Genomic DNA, 25,501 nt, shown 5'->3' with positions numbered 1-25,501 from the left:
AAAGTGTTCTATAGGATCCAGGTCAGGACTCTGTGCAGTCCAATAGAGGGATATTATTGTCATGTAATCACTCTGCCACAGGCCATGCATTATGAATAGGTGCTCGATCGTTTTGAAAGATGCATTCGCCATCCCTGAAATGCTCCTCAATAGTGGGAATCAAGAAGATGCTTAAAATATCAATGTAAGCCTGTGCTGTGACAGTGCCACGCAAAATAAGGGGCGTAAGTCCCCTCCATGAAAAACACGACCACACCATAACACTATCGCCTCTGAATTTTACTGTTGGCACTACACACGCTGGCAGATGACGTTCACCGGGCATTCGCCAAACCCCACACCCTACCATAGGATCGCCACATTGTGTACCGTGATTCGTCACTCCATCCAAGTTTTTTCCACTGTTCAATCGTCCAATGTTTACGCTCCTTACACCAAATGAGGCGTCGTTTGGCATTTACTGGCGTGATGTGTGAATTATGAGCAGCCACTCGATCATTAAATCCAAATTTTCTCACCTCCCGCCTAACTGACATAGTACTTGCAGTGGATCCTGATGCAGTTTGGAATTCCTGTGTAATAGTCTGGATAGATGTCTGCCTACTACACATTACGGCGGTCTTTGTGAGTCAACAGACGAGTTCAGCCTGTACGCTTTTGTGGTGTACGTGTCCCTTCACGTTTCCACTTCACTATCACATCGGAAACAGTGGACCTAGGGATGTTTAGGAGTGTGGAAATCTCGCGTACAGACGTATGACACAAGTGACATCGAATCACCGGACCACGTTGGAAACCCGTGTGTTCCGTGGAGCGCCCCATTCTGCTCTCTCACGACGTGTAATGACTATACTGAGGTAGCAGATACGGAATGCCTGGCAGCACAATGCACCTAATATAAAAACGTATGTTCTTGGGTGGTGTCCGGATACTTTTGATCACACAGTATATTCCTAGATTCATAACGTAAAGCTGGTTCGCTGGTTCTTGAAACTTTTATAAGTAGGCTTTATCTGGATAGGTTACGTCTATTTTCAACTGTTTCAGTGGAACATAATCACCCACCCACTCTATAGTCCTGATTTGGCGCCCAGTGACTATCACCTGTTCCTTACGTTGAAAGAACATTTGGCCAGAAAGCGACTCAGCTCCGACGACGAGGTGAAAGAAGAGGTTCATAACTTTCTGACATGGCGGCGAGCTGGTATGACATGGGCATACAAAAACTGCCACAGCGTCTACAAAAATTCATCGACAGACATGGTGATTATGTCGAAAAATAGCTAAATGTTCAAGCTGTAAACTGATATAAACCATTGTAGAAATAAACAGGTCTATGTACTTATAAAAAAACCAGAAGACCTTACTTTTGGGATTACCCTCGTAAATTGGATTAACAGAAGAGAGGAAGACTTGCACGTGGGAAACGCTACAAGAAAGGCGTTAGGCTTCGCAGAGAGCCTACTTCCAAAACGATTCAAAAAGCATGCTACTACTTCTGAAATACATCTCGCCAATGTTAAAATTTAAAGAAATTAGGGTACATGCACACCATCGGCAAATGAAATAGGAAAGGAGAGAACTTATTACCGACACTTTCTGTAAGGTGCATGGAACATACAGAGGTAGATGAGGAACCGGTACATAAAAAAGTTTTGCTATTAAAATCATACATAAGAGCTACTTTTACAAGCTCTTTGTCTGGCCTTCGCCCACGTACGCGCACACCATCAGATAAAATAATGCTGACACCCATAGGTAATGCGGAATTCACCAACAGACGGCATGGAGGCGAACCAGACAATACAAAAGGAGGCGGGAAGTATTGTTTTGTCATTAGTCAGGAGTGTTCAGTGACTTCGAACGTGGCCTAGTCATTGGATTTTCATTTGAGTAACAAACCTATCAGCGACTTATCAGTCCTCTTACAGCTGTCCAAGTCGACTGTTGGCGACGGGATTTGTGATACGGAGATGCGAAGAACAGCTGCAGCTAAACTAAGGCCAGGCAGACCACATGCACTGATGGACAGAGACCGTAGAGCATCGCGGAGGGCGCTTGTCACGAATCGCACCACGAAATCAGCATGAAGTTAAAAATAATGGTCTACAATGGTCGAGCGGTTTCTCATACCGAAAACTAAGCGTAGGGAATTAAAAAGAATGGGATAGAATGGTCGAGCAGCTCCTCATAAGCCACAAATCAAGTCAGTGCTAAGCGACGCCTGCGGTGGTTTAACGGCCAGTGACACTGGACTGTGGATGACTGAATTTGGAGTGACGAATCACGCTGTATCCTGTGGCAATCCCATAGAACGCCTTGGCTTTTGACGAATGCCTGGAGAACGTTACCTGCCATCATGTGTAGTGCCAACAGTGAAGTTTATGTCGCGGTACAGGGTTAGTTTCATGTTTAGGATGTCGTACACGTATTGTGCCTAAGAAAATGCTGAATGCAGAGGGATTTGAACACATATTGTAACACTGTGTACTCCTTACAGTAGAGGAACAGTTCGGTTGTTTCACACGACATTGCAACGCGTAATAAAGCAGCATCTGTCGGGCAATAGTTTGTGGGCAGTAATGACCTGCCGGCCAGAGTCCCTACCTGAACCTAATGGAGCTAAAGCTGGAACGTCCACTTCGCTCTAGCCCACAGCGTGCGACCTCACTACCTTCTCCAGTTCATACTCTTGTGGAAGAATGGGCTAGCATTCCTCCACAGACCATCCGACACTTCACTGAAAGTGCCCCGGCAGCGTTCAAGCCGTCATGAAGTCGAAGCGTTGGACACAGCCCATGTTAACGTAGCCTCTCCCCGATGTTATTCAATCTGTATATTGAGCAAGCAGTAAAGGAAACAAAAGAAAAATTTGGAGGAGGTATTAAAATTCATGGAGAAGAAGTAAAAACTTTGAGGTTCGCCGATGACATTGTAATTCTGTCAGAGACGGCAAAGGATTTGGAAGAGCAGTTGAACGGAATGGACAGTGTCTTGAAAAGAGGATATAAGATGAACACCAACAAAAGCAAAACTAGGATAATGGAATGTAGTCAAATTAAATCGGGTGATGCTGAGGGAATTAGATTAGGAAATGAGACACTTAAAGTAGTGAAGGAGTTTTGCTATTTAGGAAGTAAAATAACTGATGATGGTCGAAGTAGGGAGGATATAAAATGTAGACTGGCAATGGCAAGGAAAGCGTTTCTGAAGAAGAGAAATTTGTTAACATCGAATATAGATTTATGTATCAGGAAGTCGTTTCTGAAAGTATTTGTTTGGAGTGTAGCCATGTATGGAAGTGAAACATGGACGATAACTAGTTTGGACAAGAAGGGAATAGAAGCTTTTGAAATGTGGTGCTACAGAAGAATGCTGAAGATTAAATGGGTAGATCACATAACTAATGAGGAGGTATTGAATAGGATTGGAGAGAAGTTTGTGGCACAAGTTGACTAGAAGAAGGGATCGGTTGGTAGGACATGTTTTGAGGCATCAAGGGATCACAAATTTAGCATTGGAGGGCAGCGTGGAGGGTAAAAATCGTAGAGGAAGACAAAGAGATGAATAAACTAAGCAGATTCAGAAGGATGTGGGTTGCAGTAGGTACTGGGAGATGAAGCAGCTTGCACAGGATAGAGTAGCATGGAGAGCTGCATCAAACCAGTCTCAGGACTGAAGACAACAACAACAACAACAGGTGTCTGGAGACTTGATCAGATAATGAATATAACGTATAATGCTGCAGCCAACCACCCGCTGTTTTAAACATAGCGATTCCAGAAAGGACGGTAAATGTATCTGTGGCATTCAGTCGTGTGGCTTGATCTTTGCCTCCCGAAACACGCTGAAAAAAATCACTGGCTCGCTTCAGTACCTAGTCTCAGGACATGGTTAACTCATAGAACAACATAAATAACAAAGAGATAGCACTTCTTACTTTTGAAGTATTCAAAAGTCAACTAAGTAGAGATAAGATTTAACAATCGGTCGTTTTTGAACACTTACATGTCTCCTATTCTCATCCCTGTCCCAGTCTTTAGTAGTAATACGTGTGTCTTTCTCTGACAGTATTTTTATACAAATAATAAGTCACGCATGTACGAAGTTTGGTTGAAATTGCTCCAGGCGTTCCTGAGTTACGCTTTGATCACCCCTTTACATCTCACGCTAAGAGGGATGCTGAGTGTGTGTTATTTTCACAGTAATTTTTCTTCTAGATACAAAGTTATATGTGTACGAAGTTCACTTCTAGCAGTGAAATGTCATCGGGACTGTCATCGGTGAGTCTAGCGAATACGAAAACTACACTCCTGGAAATTGAAATAAGAACACCGTGAATTCATTGTCCCAGGAAGGGGAAACTTTATTGACACATTCCTGGGGTCAGATACATAACATGATCACACTGACAGAACCACCTGTACATAGACACAGGCAACAGAGCATTCACAATGTCGGCACTAGTACAGTGTATATCCACCTTTCGCAGCAATGCAGGCTGCTATTCTCCCATGGAGACGATCGTAGAGATGCTGGATGTAGTCCTGTGGAACGGCTTGCCATGCCATTTCCACCTGGCGCCTCAGTTGGACCAGTGTTCGTGCTGGACGTGCAGACCGCATGAGACGACGCTTCATCGAGTCCCAAACATGCTCAATGGGGGACAGATCCGGAGATCTTGCTGGCCAGGGTAGTTGACTTACACCATCTAGAGCACGTTGGGTGGCACGGGATACATGCGGACGTGCATTGTCCTATTGGAACAGCAAGTTCCCTTGCCGGTCTAGGAATGGTAGAACGATGGGTTCGATGACGGTTTGGATGTACCGTGCACTATTCAGTGTCCCCTCGACGATCACCAGAGGTGTACGGCCAGTGTAGGAGATCGCTCCCCACACCATGATGCCGGGTGTTGGCCCTGTGTGCCTCGGTCGTATGCAGTCCTGATTGTGGCGCTCACCTGCACGGCGCCAGACACGCATATGATCATCATTGGCACCAAGGCAGAAGCGACTCTCATCGCTGAAGACGACACGTCTCCATTCGTCCCTCCATTCACGCCTGTCGCGACACCACTGGAGGCAGGCTGCACGATGTTGGGGCGTGAGCGGAAGACGGCCTAACGGTGTGCGGAACCGTAGCGCAGCTTCATGGAGACGGTTGCGAATGGTCCTCGCCAATACCCCAGGAGCAACAGTGTCCCTAATTTGCTGGGAAGTGGCGGTGCGGTCCCCTACGGCACTGCGTAGGATCCTACGGTCTTGGCGTGCATCCGTGCGTCGCTGCGGTCCGGTCCCAGGTCGACGGGCACGTGCACCATCCGCCGACCACTGGCGACAACATCGATGTACTGTGGAGACCTCACGCCCCACGTGTTGAGCAATTCGGCGGTACGTCCAGCCGGCCTCTCGCATGCCCACTATACGCCCTCGCTCAAAGTCCGTCAACTGCACATACGGTTCACGTCCACGCTGTCGCGGCATGCTACCAGTGTTAAAGACTGCGATGGAGCTCCGTATGCCACGGCAAACTGGCTGACAGTGACGGCGGCGGTGCACAAATGCTGCGCAGCTAGCGCCATTCGACGGCCAACACCGCGGTTCCTGGTGTGTCCGCTGTGCCGTGCGTGTGATCATTGCTTGTACAGCCCTCTCGCAGTGTCCGGAGCAAGTATGGTGGGTCTGACACACCGGTGTCAATGTGTTCTTTTTTCCATTTCCAGGAGTGTATGATTCGACACTAGCATCGGTCGTTATCGAATATTTTTACGTATCATATCATGGCTTCTCATCTGCACAACTTCTCTCATCCCCGCAACTGCTCTAGGGGTGGTAGCGATATATTACTCTCACAGTATTTTTATAAGAATAATGAACCTGGTACACACAATTTGGTTGAAATGGCTCCAGATATTCCTGATTTATGCTTCTACGACAAACCTTTTCACTCCTACCTCCACCCCTTTAGGAGGAAGGTGGTTCATATCTCCACAGACCTTCTTTCCGGTAAGTGATACTGTACCAAATTTAGTTGAAATTGATCAAATGTTCTAGGAGTTGTGGAATATTCATACAACGACTTTTATAGATATACTAGCTGAGTACCCGACGTTGCCTGTATGTCTTTATTCCAATCTTCTATTAGTCCATCTCCTCCTCCCCCCTCTATCAGCTTCCTCCTCTCTACCCTCTGTCCAATCCCTCCTCCCTCTTTCTTTGTCCATATCCTCGATTTCCTTCCTCTGTTTATTTCCTCCTTAGCCTCTCAAGTGTCCATCTCTTTCTTCCCCCTCTGTCTCTCCATCCCCTCATCACCGCTTATCAGTCCATGTTGACACCCCCACCCCAACGAGAGGTTGTTGGTTTTACCCATACAGTATTTCTTTCGAGACAGTAACGATAAATTTGGTTGAAATCGACCCAGAGGTTGAGGACGAGTTTCCTAACCTCCATTTTTTCCCGCATGCTCATGTCACAGATATTTCACTTTTAACATCTTTCACGTCTATTTATGCACATACGACGGTGTTTTTCGTAAGTTTGGAAAAAAGCAAAAAATAGTGTTTCATAAACAACTCACCTTACTTCCCTGCATAGTCTCATTTCAGGGATATACACTTGGTCCAGCGATCCTCCATTCCACCGGAAGAATAGTTCTACCAGAAGAATAGTTCTATCAAACTCCGCAAAATACTCGTTGACGTCGACTATAACTTCCCCATTTTATGAAAATTTCTTCCCAGCAGGTCAAAGTGACATGTTAGGGGAACACGAAGAAGTCAGTAAGGGCGAAGTCTGGTGAACAGAATGGATGAGGAATCAATTCAAAGCCTAATTAAGACAATTTCGCCATTTTTATTGATGATGTGTGAGATTGTCATTATCCTGGTGAAAGAGCACTTTTTGCGCATCTTGGTCGTTTTTAGCCATCGCAAGTTTGTGACAATCGATAGTGGGATCCAGTTGTGGTTTCGTCTTTTTAAAAGCAATGTATGAGAATTATTCCTTGGGAATCCCAAAAAACCATACTAACTGACAAAATGGACTGTCTCCTTCAGTGCACTTTCACCATCCTTTGTCTATAGTTTTGACTGCCGCTTCGATTTTGGAACCAGGTTTCATAGGCAGTCACAAACCAGTCCAAAAGTCTTGAGGATTGCGATTAACCATCGCCAAAAATTGTGTTGAAATGTTGTGCCGACACACTGATCAATTCAGACTGTCAACAGTGAACTCTAGACCACATTGTTGAAATTATTTATACGATCCTTGGAATAATCAAGTTTACCAATCATGAAAGCGCAACAAAAATGTTCCATTTCTTCATGGGAATTTACCAAACTTATCAAACCAAACTCTTATTTTACCTGTGCCTCTAGCGAACTTCGCTCTGCACTTTCGTTTCCACACAGCTCAATGTTCATTACGTCAAATTTCCAGACGTATGTGTCGCATAGTGATGTAATTTTGCAGGTTAGTGGCACATGTGAATTCTGTCTTCTAAACGTCTAGCGAATAGCAGTAATAGTGAGAAAGTAATAAATTAAAAGGTTATGTATAATATGGCTGTTTTTCACACATCCCAGTGGTTATGACGTCAGCCCTTCTGAACAACTTTGTGTCATACAATGATGCATTTTTACAGGCACAGTCAATGATGTATTTGAATACTGTCTGCAAAATATTGTCTGAACAGAATTAGCTGGAGAAGTAATAAATTAAAACGCCACGTCTGCGATAATTTCACTGCGTGAACATTGAAAATGTAGGAAGTGATAAACTTTTTCCATTTCTTCATTTTGTGGTGAGTACAGCGAGAACAAGTCATGAAGGTTTGAAATTGTGTGTTAAGTTTGTTGCAGGTCACTAAGTTGGTTGGTTGGTTTAAAAGAGGAAGAGGAGGGGGGGGCGAAGGGACCGCATTGGTAGGTCATCGGTCACTAGTTCCGAATAAAACGATGCCACAAGGGTGAGAATAAAACAAGCAAGACTAACAACACAAAAAGGACGGGAAAGGAAAAAATCACTTAAATGGAAAAAAGGGGAGAAGAAAACCACAGAAACGCAAGAAACAATTGGAAGACATTAAAACGACAAAACAATTACCATGGCTGGCTGATCATGAGAATAAAAGGAGAAGTCAGCCACTTTTCAACACATTAAAACCTTCACCCTAAAAGCACAAGGGTGGAGGCCGCAGAGAGATAAAGGACATTCGCTAAAACTTAGATCAAATGATAAAACCCACGCTCACGATAAAAGTAAAACTAAATCAGACGATGAGGTGTTGTGAGATAAAATTAGCGGCAACGTAAGATTTCGTCGCAGGGCAGTCAAAGTGGGACAGTGCACCATAATATCGGACACTGTCAACCGGGCGCGGCACAAACACTTGAGAGGGGTCTTCAGGGCGCAGGAGGTGGCCGTGGATCGCCCGAGCGTGGCCAATGCGGAGCCGGCAGAGAACCACAGAGTCTCTGTGAAAGGCCCGCATAGAGGACTGCCACACATTCGTAGTCTCCTTAATGACACGCAGTTTGTTGTGCGTACTGAGGTGGTCCAGGGAAGGGTGCCGCTGTAGAGCTCGCCGACGCTCCTTAATTGCTTCAGCAACTTCCGGGGGACTGTCTTTCGCCAGGGGCAGCCTAAAGAACGAGGGATCGCGTTTTTCGCCGCAGAAACGATCGTTGCAGTTACCTGCTAAACCACCACAGCGATGTTACCATTCCCCGGTGACAGCAGAGGTGAAAGTATCCCAGTCTGCTGACAGGCTGTGACAGGAAGATGGGGAAGTGGTCGCTCGGGACTGGGCTGAGAGAAACGATTTAGGTTCATACCTGTTGTATTCGATCTTGCCCTACTCAGAGACATTCAGCAGCAAGAGATGACTTAGTCCGCTTCATTGTGGGTCATCAGCCCTGATGCCATCCACTCCGATCAGGGACTCTCCCCACGAGCACCACCCAGCCACACACAGCAAAGGCCAACTGGGATGACGGCCGTTGCTGGGAGACCTGATGCCCCAGGAAGACAGGCATCTACTCCTTGGCATACGCGGGGAGTTTACAGATCAGGCATCAGCAGTGTGATCCATGTGTTGTCAGGGGGCTACCCCCACTACAACGGACTGGCTACCGTGCTGGATATTGGACCCAGAGAAATCCAATACTGTCATGGGGGCGAAAGAGGACAGGAGACAAAGGAAGAAGATGACATACTCCGGAAAGTGTATTTGCTCAAATAGTTGAATCGCAGGTGGAGATGCAAAGCCACAACAAGAGATTCAGGAGATCGAATCTAAGGGCACTATATGGATAACTCGGGCACCTCGTAAGGCTTTCTTCCCTGTATGGCCCGCATTTCTGTAGAATTTTGTACGTGGTAGGTCAAACCATAGAATGGGACCTGAACTCATTCCTTTTAGTCGCCTCTTACGACAGTCAGGAATACCTCGGACTTATTCTAACCCCCGGAGCTGCAGGAGGAGTCCCTAAGTTACATTCTCAAATACTGGGTGAATACAGTATGGCTATTTGCGCGTTGTTATCTACGCTTCTTTTTCACCCCCACCCCAATGAGAAGTGGGTGCTTCTTAACCGCCGTACTGCGTCTTTCCAGACAGTACGTGACATGGACAACAAGTATGGTTGAGATCGATGATATACACACAGTCAATTCCATAACATGTAAGGACAGATCGTTAATCATACGAGTTTGATGATGGGAGTATAATTAGAAATTTATCGTGAAATCATAAAATGAGACTATAGTCCAAATGGTGAATGTAGGTTACCGACAGCCAGCAGCGCGCATTTTCCAGCCTTGAACCTACAAGTGCGAAAGACTTCCAGAACACTGACTAAACGCCATAGTTGTCAAACACTGACGCAAAAAAAAAAAAAAAAGGCAACACGCGTCACATGATTAGTCGTGACAGACGCGCAAAGCTACCGTGCTAAGCCCACTTCAACATCTCGAGATCGCCCCTTGCCGTAGGTAGTACAGTTTGTAGGTATTTCTTTGTAGGGGCTATATTTGAAATCAATTTACGATGGTTAGCGAAACAAAAGTGGTCTGAACATTGTTTATATCTATGACAATGCACGGGTAACTTTACGCGTATTCCCGTCCAGGGAGGACACAACCTGTGATCAGCTTAGAGACAGAAGTGATGATACTTTCTTCAAGACCTGACCATCATTTTGCAGGACAATGTTCAAGCACGTACAGTGCAAGCTGTTACTGATTTGTTTGACTGATGGGACTGCTAAGTGCTATACCACCTACTGCACTCCCCTGACTTACGCCGTCGAAGTTCAACTCAAGGAAATACTTCATGGCATTCGCTTCAGAACTGCGACAAATTCATCAGGCAATAGACCGCGCCGCTCGAACTGCCAACACAACTGACACTGCTAAGAGTATCCTACGACTTCCACATCGCTGGCAACGTGTTATGCACAATGCTGATAACTACTTTGAAAGTCAGTAAAACTTTGAAACACTTACCTATTTTGTACAAGTTGTAAATAAATAGTTGCCACTATTAAAGTTCCAACCCTCGTCTATATCTACATCTACATACATACTCCGCAATCCACAACAACGGTGTTTGGCGGAGCGTACCTCGTACCAAAACTAGCATCTTCTCACCCTGTTCCACTCCCCAACAGAACGAGGGAAAAATGACTGCCTATATGCCTCTGTACGAGCCCTAATCTCTCTTATCTTTGTGGTCTTTCCGCAAAATATAAGTTGGCGGCAGTAAAATTGTACTGCAATCAGCCTCAAATGCTGGTTCTCTAAATTTCCTAGGTAGCAATTCACGAAAAGAACGCCTCCTTTCCTCTAGAGACTCCCACCCGAGTTCCTGAAGCATTTTCGTAACACTCGCGATGATCAAACCTACCAATAACAAATCTAGCAGCCCGCCTCTGAATTGCTTCTGTGTCCTCCCTCAATCCGACCTGATAGGGATCCCAAACGCTCGAGCAGTACTCAAGAATAGGTCGTATTAGTGTTTTATAAGCGGTCTCCTTTACAGATGAACCACATCTACCCAAAATTCTACCAATGAACCGAAGACGACTATCCGTCTTCCCCACAACTGCCATTACATGCTTGTCCCACTTCATATCGCTCTGCAATGTTACGCCCAAATATTTAATCGACGTGACTGTGTCAAGCGCTACACTACTAATGGAGTATTCAAACATTACGAGATTCTTTTCCCTATTAATCTGCATTAATTTACATTGATCTATATTTAGAGTTAGCTGCCATTCTTTACACCAATCAGCCGGCCGCGGTGGTCTCGCGGTTCTAGGCGCGCAGTTCGGAACCGTGCGACTGCTACGGTCGCAGGTTCGAATCCTGCCTCGGGCATGGACGTGTGTGATGTCCTTAGGTTAGTTAGGTTTAAGTAGTTCTAAGTTCTAGGGGACTGATGACCACAGCTGTTAAGTCCCATAGTTTTCAGAGCCATTTGAACCATTTTTTTACACCAATCACAAATCCTGTCCAAGTCATCTTGTATCCTCCTACAGTCACTCAACGACGACACCTTCCCGTACACCACAGCATCATCAGCAAACAGCCGCACATTGCTATCCACCCTACCCAAAAGATCATTTATGTACATAGAAAACAACAGCGGACCTACCACACTACCCTGGGGCACTCCAGACGATACCCTCACCTCCGATGAACACTCACCATCGACGATAACGTACTGGGTTCTATTACTTAAGAAGTATTTATTAATCGGATGACATTCAATGATCTTCCACGTTTGAAATCATTGAACTCTTCTGACCGACCCATTCTACTGTTCCTGTTTCTCTACTGCCAACAAAATACTCTTTGCTTCCTTTGATACTAGCGGGTTCCCCCTCTCGTGACATCTAGTGGTCATTTCCGCATTACATATAGGTGTCCGGATAGATTTTATCAGATAGTGTACTTTGAACAGTATTATTTTTTGCAATTTTTAACCCATTATGAAATGAAGCTTATCGTACTCCATAACTACATCCAGTTGACACTCTAACATTGGTTTTCTTTGAAGCTATTTACGCGAAAAATAGAGCTTATTATAGAACACGGTTAAAAACCGAGTTTATACTCAGAGCTTCAGCAGTACGCGCTATCCTGTTATCTGTAGTACTACCGTAGGAATGGAGCCTGGGGAAAGCAAGCGGACGGGGCAGTCAGCTGACCGGACAATAGCCAGGTAGCGAATCCGGGGTTAACTGGTGATTAGTCAGAGATTCCGACGACAGCGGTTCCTACGGTTACCCACAGCACCATTATAGGAATTGATGAGGAAACGGATGAGCAGTCATTTGTCTAAAGACAAAGGACCGATGTATACTGGCACTGTGTGCTCTAATATACTTCATGTGTTTTACAGCCGGCCGCGGTGGTCTCGCGGTTAAGGCGCTCAGTCCGGAACCGCGTGACTGCTACGGTCGCAGGTTCGAATCCTGCCTCGGGCATGGATGTGTGTGATGTCCTTAGGTTAGTTAGATTTAAGTAGTTCTAAGTTCTAGGGGACTGATGACCATAGATGTTAAGTCCCATAGTGCTCAGAGCCATTTTTTTGTGTTCTACAGAAATACATTCGTCGAAATTTATATGGATTCGCAAATTCTTTTTGCAGGCTTTTGCTTCTTCTGGTATATCAGAAATCAGTACTACTATAAGGAGAGCTCAAAAACTTTCCCTTTGAGGGCGTTGCTGCAGCGTATATGAAACGTAGCGCGACTCCGATCTGCGATGCGGTTATGTAAGCAACGACATGTAGGCTCAAGATTATAGTGTCTCATCCGTGTCTCTCTTAGTGCGTGCGGTAGATGCGGAATCGTGAACGATGATGATGTTATCATCAAATGCGCCCAAGTAGGGCTTCCGAAGGGCAAACCCCGGTAGACATCCATCGGATAACGAAGAATGTGTATGGGGTAGCATGTCTGTCGAAAGCCACAACGGGTGCTATTGCTTCACGGTATGGCACGTTGCCACATCGCAAATGTAACGCAACACGAAGTTACACCAACTCAGGAGCCAGACACTAGAGGTGTTTTACCGAACGGGTATATTTGACCCGTGTGCAGTGGTATGATTGCCTCAATGCTCATGGCGGTTTTGTCTGATTGACATACCGAATATGGACTGTTTAATACAGTAAAGCTGGATTTATGGCTTATGGGATTATGGTTACACTACTGGCCATTAAAATTGCTACACCACGAAGATAACGTGATACAGACGCGAAATGTAACCGACGGGAAAAAGATGCTGTGATATGCAAATGATTCGCTTTTCAAAGCATTCACACAAGGTTGGCGCTGGTGGCGACACCTACAATGTTCTGATATGAGGAAAGTTTACCGCCCATTTCTGATACACAAACAGCAGTTAATCGGCGTTGCCTGGTGAAACGTTGTTGTGATGCTTCGTGTAAAGAGGAGAAATGCGTACCATCACGTTTCCGTCTTTGATAAAGGTCGGGTTGTAGCCTATCGCGATTGCGGTTTGTCGTATCGCGACACTGCTGCTCGCGTTGTTGGAGATCCAATGACTCTTAGCAGAATATTGAATCGGTGGGTTCAGGAGGGTAATACGGAGCGCCGTGCTGGATCCCAACGGCCTCGTATCACTAGCAGTCGAGATGAAAGGCATCTTATCCGCATGGCTGTAACAGATCGTGCTGCCACGTCTCGATCCCTGAGTCAAAAAATGGGGACGCTTGCAAGAGAGCAACCATCTTCACGAACAGTTCGACGATGTATGCAGCAGCATGGACTATCAGCTCTGAGACCATGGCTGCGGTTACGCTTGACGCTGCATCACAGACAGGAGCGCCTGCGATGGTGTACTCAACGACGAACCTGAGTGCACGAATGGCAAAACGTCATTTTTTCGGATGAATCCAGGTTCTGTTTACAGCATCATGATGGTCACATCCGTGTTTGGCGACATCGCGGTGAACGCACATTGGAAGCGTGTATTCGTCCGCGCCATACTGGCGTATCACCCGGCCTGATGGTATGGTGTGCCACTGGTTACATGTCTCGGTCACCTCTTGTTCGCATTGACGGCACCTTGAACAGTGGACGTTACATTTCAGATGGGTTACGACCCGTGGCTCTACCCTTCATTCGATCCCAGCAAAACCCTACATTTCAGCAGGATAATGCACGACCGCATGTTGCATATCCTTGTACGGGCCTTCTGGATACAGAAAATGTTCGACCGCTGCCCTGGCCAGCACATTCTCCAGATCTCTCACCAATTGAAAACGTCTGGTCAATGGTGGACGAGCAACTGGCTCGTCACAATACGCCAGTCACTACTCTTGATGAACTGTGGTATCGTGCTGAAGCTGCATGGGCAGTTGTACCTGTACACGCCATCCAAGCTCTGTTTGACTCAATGCCCAGGCGTATCACAAGGCCGTTTTACGGACAGAGGTGGTGGTTCTGGGTACTGATTTCTCAGAATCTATGCACCCAAAATGAGTGAAAACGAAATCACATGTCAGTTCTAGTATAATATATTTGTCCAATGAATACCCGTTTATCATCTGCATTTCTTCTTGGTGTAGCAATTTGAATGGCCAGTAGTGTGGAATACTACTGCGGAATCTGAAAATCCCGAGACTTTGCAGTCCTACGAACTCGTAGATTAAAACTATGCTGTATACTGTCGTTAAAGCAGTGTCCTCACAGATCCAGCAACTGAAGAGGTCTCTATTGTACTCCGTATACAAATGATCCCAACCGATTTGCTCATTCATTTTAATCTTAGGATGCATGACGGGTGCCTTTCAGTTAGAGAGTGAATTAAACAGTCCTTTAATTATATTAGAATCATACATAATTAGACCCTATTTTATGTAACTCTAAAAATACTCAGACTGAACGCTGAAAGGCATAATGTCTGAAATGATGATGATGACTAAAAATGTCTGGAATTAAGAAACATGATAAAATTGTACTTAATACACCAAAGATTGCATGAAAATAGCGTTTTTTCTTAATGCTGCGTACAAAATGCATGAGGTGACTTTTCAGGCCTTTTGTAATCTAATGTTTTAGCAAGCTATGTTCTACCAGTCTGTGAACATTGGTACCTGTGATATTTTTATATTTTTCATTGTTGTATGTGCTAGAGTCTAGCAGCAACAATAATGCACTTACTGATCATTGTTGAAGTTGACCTCAGGCGTGAAAGGTGTTGCTGTCATAGCTGATGTACGTAATTATGTTTGTTGTTCTCCCTGCTTTTGTGTCTTCTCTTTCTCTCTTAGAAAGTAACTATTTAGACCTACTTTCTAACCAAGGAACTTCGTTTTTACAGTATGGAATCATTTAGAACGTCTAGAAAATGGCAGCTTACTTATACTATTAATGTGGATGATCCAAACGCATCAACGATTAATTCTGAATGGTTGGACGAATGTGAATCTAGTACTGCTTCTGAAGATGAACTGATCTGCATTTGGACTTACGTCCTCACAGCTCAGAACTGAAGAAAGTAGTCATGAATCTTCCGGATGTAAATGAAACCTGGCCTGCTAATACAGCGCAGACTGCAAATTTAAGTAATGCAGAGAGTACAAAAAAATGGCTCTGAGCACTATGGGTCTGAGGTCATCAGTCCCCTAGAACGTAGAACTACTTAAACCTAACTGACCTAGGGGCATCAAAAATACACAAAAGGTGGTTGGAGTTACTTCATTATAAATAATAATGTGGATGAAATAGTTCACTGCGCAGATCTGGCAGGACCACGCTCAGCCGGTACCAAAGGTCAAACATGGCGTAATGTCACAAACGAGAAAATCAATGAAGTTTTTTGAATTCACCTAGTAGCTGGGAGTTATACAAGGTGGGGTGTTCCTCTAAGAGAATTATTTCACGACTCTAATGGTAACCCAGTTTATATGGCAACTTTTTCTATAGGCAGATTTGAAGAAATAAGGCGGGCCATAAGGTCCGACGATAAAGGATCTAGATCCCACTCATCAAGCTAATGTTGCAGCTTATGTGGTAAAGACCTTGACAAAGACTCTCAGAGGAAGCTCAACCAATATCACGAGGGGCAACTACTTTACCAGCTTCCCTGTTTCAAGATTTACTGGAGGATAAAATTACAGCAATCGGCGTTCTTGGCCACAAAAAAACACAAATTCCACCTGAAATGAAAACAGTTAAGACACAAGAGGTTCTATCTTCAACACTTGGATTCAGAGCTGATTTCACTATTGAGTTACCTACCAAAGAAGAATAAGAGTGTGGTACTAATAAGTTCCATGCATCTCGACGCCACAGTTGATGAGACTGTCAGAAAGAATAAACCATGAATGATTGATTTTCTAGCAAAACAAAATCATGTGTGTATTCTCTTGGCTAAAAGGTACGTACCTACACTTGCAAAAGACAGATCTGCTGATGGCTGTTTGTTTTATGGAGTGTGTAACGGATATAAATACATAAAACTGCAACCAGTCACTTTTCTGAGCAGTTATTATTCCACGAACTGGTTTTCAAACCTTTTCAAGTTCATTTTCAGATGGTTTTCTGGAAGTTACATCACTATTTCTAGCATTATGCGGGGTGCTGGCTCTGTGACAAGACGGTGGAACACGGTTTAATGTATCGCTATGACTTTCGTTTATCTGTCGATGTGGATTGAAGATTTAGTTCTGTATTTACTCCGACAGTATTTTAATCAGACTGGCGATAACATAAAGAGTACAAAATAAAATAAATAAATGAATGAATGAATTACGACAAGAACAAACTTCAAGTGATCTGATGTCTTATTTCTATTAGTATATTAACGTATAAAACAGTCAGTTTATAAGCAAAGAATTTAATCAAGAGTGGCATTAACATGAATCCCCAGGAATAAAATACAGAGTTATAGTATTTGCAATGAGATACAGGTGTTTGTATGACCATGAACTTAGTATTTAAATTCAAAACAATGAACTTAAGTCAGCAGTGTATATGGAGGTTTGCTATTGTTTTAAATTTAAAGCTGTGTCTCCGTGCAAATACGCTGTATTATTTTACTCCTGGACATTCATGTTAATGCCAATCTCAAAGTATTTGCTCATAAACTGACTGTATAAGTTAATATATGAACAGAAATATCACTTGAAGTTTGCTCTTTTCGTAATTCATTTATTTTATTTTGTGCTCTCTATGTTATCGCCAGTCTGATTAAAATATTTGACCTTATGTCGACTTTAACACATGTAAGAAAGAACAAATTACATCTCTGTGCGACGTAGGCAAAATGGAAGCAGTAGATGGGCACTAACGGAAAACAGTCGCCCGTACTGTAGCAGTAGGTACAAAAGTAAATCTTGCATCCATATCGTCAGATAGACAATATTAATAGCGATACATTAAAGCGATTCATAGCTATACATTAAAGCGTGTTCCATCTTCTTGTCACAGAGCCAGCACCCAGCATTATGCGAGAAATAGTGATGTAATTCCCGGAAAACCATCTGAAGTTGAACCTGAAAAGGTTTGAAAAACGGTTGATGGAATAATAAATAACTACTCAAAAAAGTGAATGGTTGCAGTTTCATGTATTTATATTCAATTAACAGTGACGGGCTCTAAAATATCCGTAATGGATAAGCTTAATTTAATGTAAATGTTATAGCTATAAATGCTTTCTGTTTATTCTCAAATCAACATTCACAATATCACAATGGAAAATCACATAAAAGGAGGATTTTCTTGAAAGACCTGGCCCTAGAACTTCGTCCACATATGAACTCCAGAGCCAAAACTCCAAATTTGCACAGAAATGACCTACAAGCATTGGCTAGATATGGCGTCAATAGGACCTAGGAAATTGATATCGTCCACCTAAGAAAAATTCACAGAAGAAGATGCCTACTGATTTGCATTATACCTCACCAATGTCCAGTGTATATTAATGCTAATATACGTTATTATTATATGCCAAAGTAATACAATTAGAGAGAGAGGGGAGGAGGAGATTAGAAGGTATGTCCAGTTGCCTTACATGTTTTGCAATTGCGAAGCATTCTCGGATCCGCTAATTAAATAAGTTCTAACGTCAAATCGGAAGATGGGATATGTGACAGTTTTTAAGTGCGGAGTAATAAAAATACGAGCTATAATTATGTAACTTGTGTGGTGGGCGATCGTATACCACTGGTTGAGTAGTAGTTTAAATGGTGCTACAAACATAGTTATTTAAAATTTATTATTTATTTTATCCTTTCAGTTGCACAGTTGTTTTTGTGGCCTGAATTTCATCGTTGATCATTTTTAGGTTGTTCATTATTTGGTGATCAGCTACAAAAAGTTCGTGTCTTCGTATTGCAAGTTTTCTTCCTAGATTTCTGCGGTGAAAACCCTGTTTTTGTTCTTGCAAGGAATTTTTCTATGTAACATGTCTTCTTTTCTTCTTGCAAATACCGCCGAGTTCACCAGAAACGAAGGATGAAAACTTGCAATACGAAGGCATGAGCTTTTTGTGCTTGCAAAACAGACAATAATAAACAATCTAAAGTAGATCAACCTCGATCGATAAAATTTGAATAACAATATAATAGCGGAACCTTTCACGAGTAATATATCAGCATTTATAAAACTAGTTATAATGAGATGCCACTTAACTCTTATCTCAACCGAAGTTTCTAACGGAATTCGAAAGTTCTTCAGATGAGTATGGTGATATAAAGGTGTGCAACAAAACGGTACAGCATAACTTTCAGGAAGATATTCCTTACATGTAGAGGAAGAAAATACGTTATTCGGACATGGGGCCTGAAAACGCTGTATTCCCATGTTAGAACTCAGTTTCTTCGATTTGTCAACACGTTAATCGTGGGAAACATTCCGGAAAAGAACGTATTAGCACAGTATGAAACACCACACCTAAATGAAATGCTCAAAGTTAGCTCTCCCATAGTCACGAGTAGTACGTTTAAAACGTCCCATGTTCACCAAGACGACGATCAGTTGCTTCAAACGTCGTCCTGTCGGGTCGCCGTCCTTCTGGAAACCTCTACCGATATAAACGTTGAGCGCCACAGCTATTACCATCTACTAATCCCTGCAGGAAATGGCATCTGTCGACTCCGTATCTGCAGACACTGCCCTTGAACATCTGGTGCTACTTGCTTGATGCTAGTAGGGCAATGGAGATAGTGGCATATCAAAGTGAGAAATGAAATGAATCACGTGTCAACATTACCTTCGTTTAATTGGAACAATAGGCCTAAACACTAGCAATTGAGCTACGAATTAGAAGTTACTATACATTACACTCTAGTCAAACGTAACCTGGAGGCTATTTTGAATAACGTAGAGGCTATTTTGAACATTTCATAAGAAAACGTTTCACGTATGCTGGTTATGTTCCGTTTCTATGTGTTTCCCATTATTAATGCGATTATGAAGAGAAGTAGAAAGTAGCTCTAAAACGGAAATAAGGCGTTGTCGGACCCATGTCCATGTCCATATAACATTTTATTCCTCTGAATGAGGAATGTTTCCAAGTTTGTCCACACTTTTATAACATACAGGGTGTCTCACAAAAAGACGCCGTCGCGGCGGCCCGCTTGCGCCTTTCGCCGCTGCGTCTGCTGGTTGTCACTATGCGTACTTCTCGGACACCAATGCTTTGCGCATGCATCCTACACCGTGCGACTGAGTGTACTGGTGTTTACTTTCAAGATTTTTTGCCGAGTTTCATTGTTTCATATATTGTTGGTAGAAGCCATCCGTGCTTCTGTCCTCTGTCGACTGAGTGCTCAATTGCAGAATCGTATGAAGAATGTCGGCTTGAATCCACAGGAAAATTTCCGGTGTGTATGTTCCCAATGATTCGACGATACGCAGATTAGTGAAGAAATTTCAAAAGACTGGATCTGCGTTACACAAACGAAGGCCTAGAGAGCCGAGTGTTTTAACCAAACATAAATTACACGAAATAGGGAAGGCCTTGGAAAGATGGCCGAAAAAACCGGCGCCGTTTGGCACTTGAGGCTCTTCTGTCATGAGCATCTGCCCACAAACATGTGCACAAACTGTAATTCAAACCATACAAAATAAAAGCAAAGCGTGGCTGCGTTTCTCAGGGTAAGTTCCCGGAACAATCGACGTTGGACCTCCGAAAATCTTCATCAATTACACCAACAACCTGCGCATGATGTGAAAACAGGAGTGTGGCGTGGAATTAGTGTAAGACGAATTATTGGACCAATCTTTTACCACGAAACAATATGTTCTGACAGGCATGTGAACAATATACTGCATTTTTTTCTTCGAGAACATACACCTAATGAAAAGGTGTACGGTTATTTCATGCAGGACAATGGAAGACCACACATCGCCAATGCTTCTGTGACAACAATACGAAGCGTTTTTGGCGATAGGATAGTTGACTGGCCTCCTCGCTCTCCAAATCTAAATCTGCGCGATTTTTATCTTTGGGGAATGTTAAAGCACAAATGTATGCAAACAATTCCCCCCCCCCCCCCCCCCCCCCCCACACACACACACACACGCTCGACGAGTTTGAAGACAGGGTTCGGCTAGTCATTACCCAGATTTCGGCGGCCAAAATTCGTCGAGTGTTTGCTAATGTGTTCAGAATATGACAGGCTGCTCTTACCACAGAGGGGACATGATTTTCATCACCTGCTGTAAAATATAGGTAGGCTTAAGTTAATCGGATGGGACGTTGTTTATGCTCAGTTCAGGAGGAGGGGGGCGCGCGCAGCACACTACAGCAGATTAGTGTCAGAAAGTTGGGCGCGGCGACGGCCGGCGGATGCGGCGGCGACGACCGGTTGCCGTGCCGCGTGAACCGGCCTCTCCCGGGTGTCTTTTGTGAGAGGCTCCGTAATTTATTTCGAGCTATTTTCGAATTTGTTAGATATCATAGGCGATTGTGCGCGTAGCTGTAGTTATTTTAGTTCTACTGCTGACAATTAGAAAGTACACTACTGGTCATTAAACACCAAGAAGAATTGCGGATGATAAACGGGTATTCATTGGACAAATATATTATACTAGAACTGACATGTGATTACATTTTCACGCAATTTAGGAGCATAGATCCTGAGAAATCAGTACCCAGAATAACCACCTCTGGCCGTAATAACGGCCTTGATACGCCTGGGCTTGGGTCAAACAGAGCTTGGATGGCGTGTACAGGTACAGCTGCCCATGCAGCTTCAACACAGTTCATCTAGAGCAGTGACTGGCGTATTGTGACGAGGCAGTTGCTCGGTCATCATAACCTGACGTTTTCAATTGGTGAGAGATCTGGTGATTTTCAATTGGTGAGAGATCTGGTGCATGTGCTGGCCAGGGCAGCAGTCGAACATTTTCTGTATCCAGAAAGGCCCGTACAGGATCTGCAACATGCGGTTGTGCACTATCCTGCTGAAATGTAGGGTTTCGCAGGGATCGAATGAAGGGTAGAGCCACTGGTCGTAACATATCTGAAATGTAGCGTCCACTGTTCAAAGTGCCGTCAATGCGAATAAGAGGTAACCGAGACGTGTAACCAATGGCAGCCTATACCATCACGCCGGGTGATACGCCAGTCTGGCGATGACGAACACAAGCTTCCAGTGTGTGTTCACCGCGATATCGCCAAACACCGATGCGACCATCATGATGCTGTAAACAGAACCTGGATTCACCCATTCGTGCACACAGGTTCGTCGTTGAGTACACCATCGCAGGCAGCGTCAACGGTAACCGGAGCCATGGTCTCCGAGGTGATAGTCAATGCTGCTGCAAACGTCGTCGAACTGTTCGTGCAGATGGTTGTTGTCTTGCAAACATCCCCATCTGTTGACTCAGGGATCGAGACGTGGCTGTGCTATCCGTTACAGCCATGCGGGTAAGATGCCTGTCACCTCGATTGCTAGTGATACGAAGCAGGGGCACGGCGTTCCACATTTGCCTTCTGAACCCACCGATTCCATATTCTGCTAACAGTCATTGGATCTCGACCAACGCGAGCAGCAATGTCGCGATGCGATGAGCTGCGATCGCGATAGGCTACAATCCGACCTTTAACAAAGTCGAAAACGTGATGGTACGCATGGTAGGCATCACAACAACGTTTTACCAGGCAACGCCGGTCAACTGCTGTTTGAGTATGAGAAATCGGTGGGTAGCATTCCTCATGTCAGCACGTTGTAGGTGTCGCCACAGGCGCCAACCTTGTGTGAATGCTCTGAAAAGCTAATCATTTGCATATCAGCAGCTTTCTCCTGTAGGTTAAATTTCACATCTTCGTGGTGTAGCAATTTTGATGGCCAATAGTGTATAAAAGGCACAACTGCCAGTTTAAGATCCTCACTTTTGCGATAGATTTTGCTTAGGCATCACTTCGCCATTAGAGCTTAGTGAGTGGATCAGATAAAATACATCTTCAGAATTATTTGCTGGCAAAAGTTTAATTTATCATTGGGATGTAGCCACACGGTGAAGTAATTTTATAGAGAATAAAAGCCATAGATTATTGCTATTATAATACGTTTGAATTACTTGTTATCCTCATCACTGTATTACTTACGAAAGTAAAGGGACTGTGTTCTAAAAACGGGTGACTAACTTCAATAGAATGTGCAAGTTTTCGTTATCGTATTTGGTAGACTAGAATTTCAGAGTCAATATTCGTTCTGTTATATACTTCGCTATTCGATGAACCTGCTACAGTGTCAGTTGTAACGATTCAGGTTATTCAGTTTAAAGCTCATAATGAAAGAATGTTTATCTAATGTCAACAGCCCGCAGATAAGAGGGTGTTGTAATTGAACTGAATGTTAGATCTTGAAACTAAAGTACAGTTACCAACTAAAGTACAATTACCGCGACGATCGTAGTGGTCGTATAACAGTGCCGGCAGGCGCTATAACACCTTTTTGCTACATGCTGTATGACAGTAGTTAATGTCTGCGTTCGGAATATTAACCTTGAATGAGCTAAAATTGAGACGCAAGGCTACTTCAGTGTTACCACTGCCAAATAGTGCCCTCGTATTTAGCTATATCGCTGCTTGAGATCTTTTAGACTGCTAACGCGTTTGCACAAAAGGTGTTCACTAGATGTGAGTGAGTACACACATACGCAGTAGTTTTTGTCAGACCCTTCTGATACGCTATACGTTAGCACAAAGTTACGGAGGAATTACATTTAACCTTAGGCCTATACCCTTTTCGCATGTGAAACCCACATGAGAAACCCACTTGGTAGGTGGTACATCACAATAGCCGATTCTAACTCCTTTGCCTTTTAGTTTCAGCCACGACTAAGAAAATCCCGGGTATTTACAAAAAAACTCAATGGGGCAAAAAGGGTTCTATTGTTTTTTGTAGATTTTGCATTAACATTTAAACAGTTCAATTTAAATTCTTATGATTAATTTACTCAAACCACTAACCTATTTTTACAATTGCTTTATTAGTGGGAAAATCGATAAATTACACAGCCGAAAGTCGGTAAATAAAATTTTATGTTGGCTTGACGTATTATGTAGAGACTACGTAGTTGTGAAAATTCATGCCCTGTTCCAGTACTAGATCCATATTATAAAGGCGAGTTTACTTTTTTTGGCACATTGGTGAAATGTACTGAACACATGCCAAGGGGAAAAAAAATTCTTTCCATCCACTGGAAGAATTTTCTCTATCTACGGTCTTGCTTGGTCAGAATTTAGGAGAGAAAAGAGCTGAGAAAAATCTATAAATTTCTGAAAACTCCCTGAAGAGACTATACTTTTTAACGGTCTTCACGATTCTCCATCAAGTTAGTTATTTTGTACCGAAGTACAAATATTACTTAACTGTGTTTCTAATATTATATGAAAGGTTAAAACACAATATTAATAAAATAAATTCATGACGGTTTTATTGCAGTCGTTTTTCTAATTTTTGTGTTTAAAAAAGAACCATGATTTTTTTTTTGGGTCGGGTTAAATTACACGAAGCCCGGTTTTAGCATATTTTCTGGCTACTTTTGCGAAAAGCTTTCAACGTCAACCTTAACAAATAGTCCATCACTGTATTCATCTTTTCAAGAGCTTTGGAATGCCGTTAAAGTAGTATAAGTTCCACTGAAAACAAACATACTTGCTGCAATATCTCTTGTGATACATGAGTTAAGAGTATTAGCTATGTAACAAAATTACGTGCCCATTGTGAACTGTATACTCAAAAACTAGTTTCAGCATTTCTAACTGTTCATGAATTAACGGTTTCAAACTTGAGGGGATTCGCCGTTGTTTAAATGAAGTAGAGTGCAGTTAAAGTCAAGCGTACTGGGACAAATGTCGTGGTTCGTTGAAATATGTCACCCGTAAAATATTGCGTAGTAGCGTTATTGACTAGTAAATGTATTTTTAAGTATGCAATGATTCGTAGATGAGTTAATGAAGAAACAGCTTGCAATGTATTAAGTGACTAGAGTGTAATATTGGACTCTCCCGGAAGTCTGTTGTGGGCACAGACTGAGTTCTAGTGTAGCCCGAGGTCTAGGTTAGGGTGGAAAGACATAACAGTTGTGAGTTGGCGAAGCCACGAATGTGAATCCCAAATAAAGTTAGCGGTAACATACTGATCTGTAGTATAGCCTAATACATTTACTTTCGCAACGTATTCAAAAATCTTTGCCATATTCAACGCTCTTTTCGTCACAAAAGAATGTAAGTGGACAACACCTATATTAGCTAATGATTAAGTCGCCACCCAGCATTTTTGCATATTGTGTACACGTATCGCGCACGAATATGAAAAACGCAAGGAGGATCAGCTACGTTAACATCTACGGTATTAATTTGTGGAGAATGCATAAAGCGCAGTAAAACTCACCTGAACTCATGTTCTAGAACTAAAAAACTGCAAACGTCTCTTGATAAAAATGGTACTTAAAGTTCTAGAGTTGAGTACAGCATCAAAAGTGTTCCATTTGCGAGGGACAGATTGTCTGCTCTTGTTGCTGCTACAGCGAAACTAAGCTTTTAGTTTAGGCAACAGTGCCGCCGGCCTGTAGAGGTGACAACAGCGACGCAGCGCCCCAACACTGGCGCGATTAGCCCGCCATGTGGACGAAACGTGCCCGATTATTTAGCGCTGTAAACATAGCGGTTCGCGTCACCTGATCAGAAACCGAATACACCGCGCCCCGCACGCCCTAGCAACAATATTAATTTTACACAAACTGAAGACGAGTATTCACTAACACACGGGTACTAACGTTACGTCACTAAAGACAAGGCTAAATTTGCGTCGAAGACACTTTATGCTGACTTCTAAATAATCCTGCATTGACGGCAGTTACTGAAAAACTCTTAACTCCATTTTGTCAAATTTTACATGGGAATCAAAAACTGTTACTTAAAGGATCCATAAACTGATACAGGAAACGTTGCTACATGTGTAAATATATAGTAGAAGCCTAGTTACTGACAGATCA

General features: G+C 43.3%; 1 protein-coding gene across 4 annotated transcripts in view; it reads right to left on the bottom strand.

Moving 5' to 3' along the window:
• LOC126285411 (uncharacterized) overlaps window positions 1–25,501 on the bottom strand; it is a 152,323-nt gene that overhangs the window by 78,241 nt on the left and 48,581 nt on the right. The window contains exon 1 of one of the 4 annotated variants that reach the window (XM_049984773.1): window positions 24,898–24,984. The exons of the other annotated variants lie outside the window; for them this stretch is intronic. The gene's annotated coding sequence lies outside the window, so the exon portion shown is untranslated. Of the gene's footprint in view, window positions 1–24,897; window positions 24,985–25,501 lie in introns of those variants that run through there. 4 annotated transcript variants of the gene reach the window in all.

The sequence above is a fragment of the Schistocerca gregaria genome, chromosome 8 (assembly GCF_023897955.1).
Source record: "Schistocerca gregaria isolate iqSchGreg1 chromosome 8, iqSchGreg1.2, whole genome shotgun sequence".
Lineage (NCBI taxonomy): Eukaryota > Metazoa > Arthropoda > Insecta > Orthoptera > Acrididae > Schistocerca > Schistocerca gregaria.
Note: the sequence above shows the minus strand (reverse complement) of the source record. Positions and strands in the feature narration are given on the sequence as shown.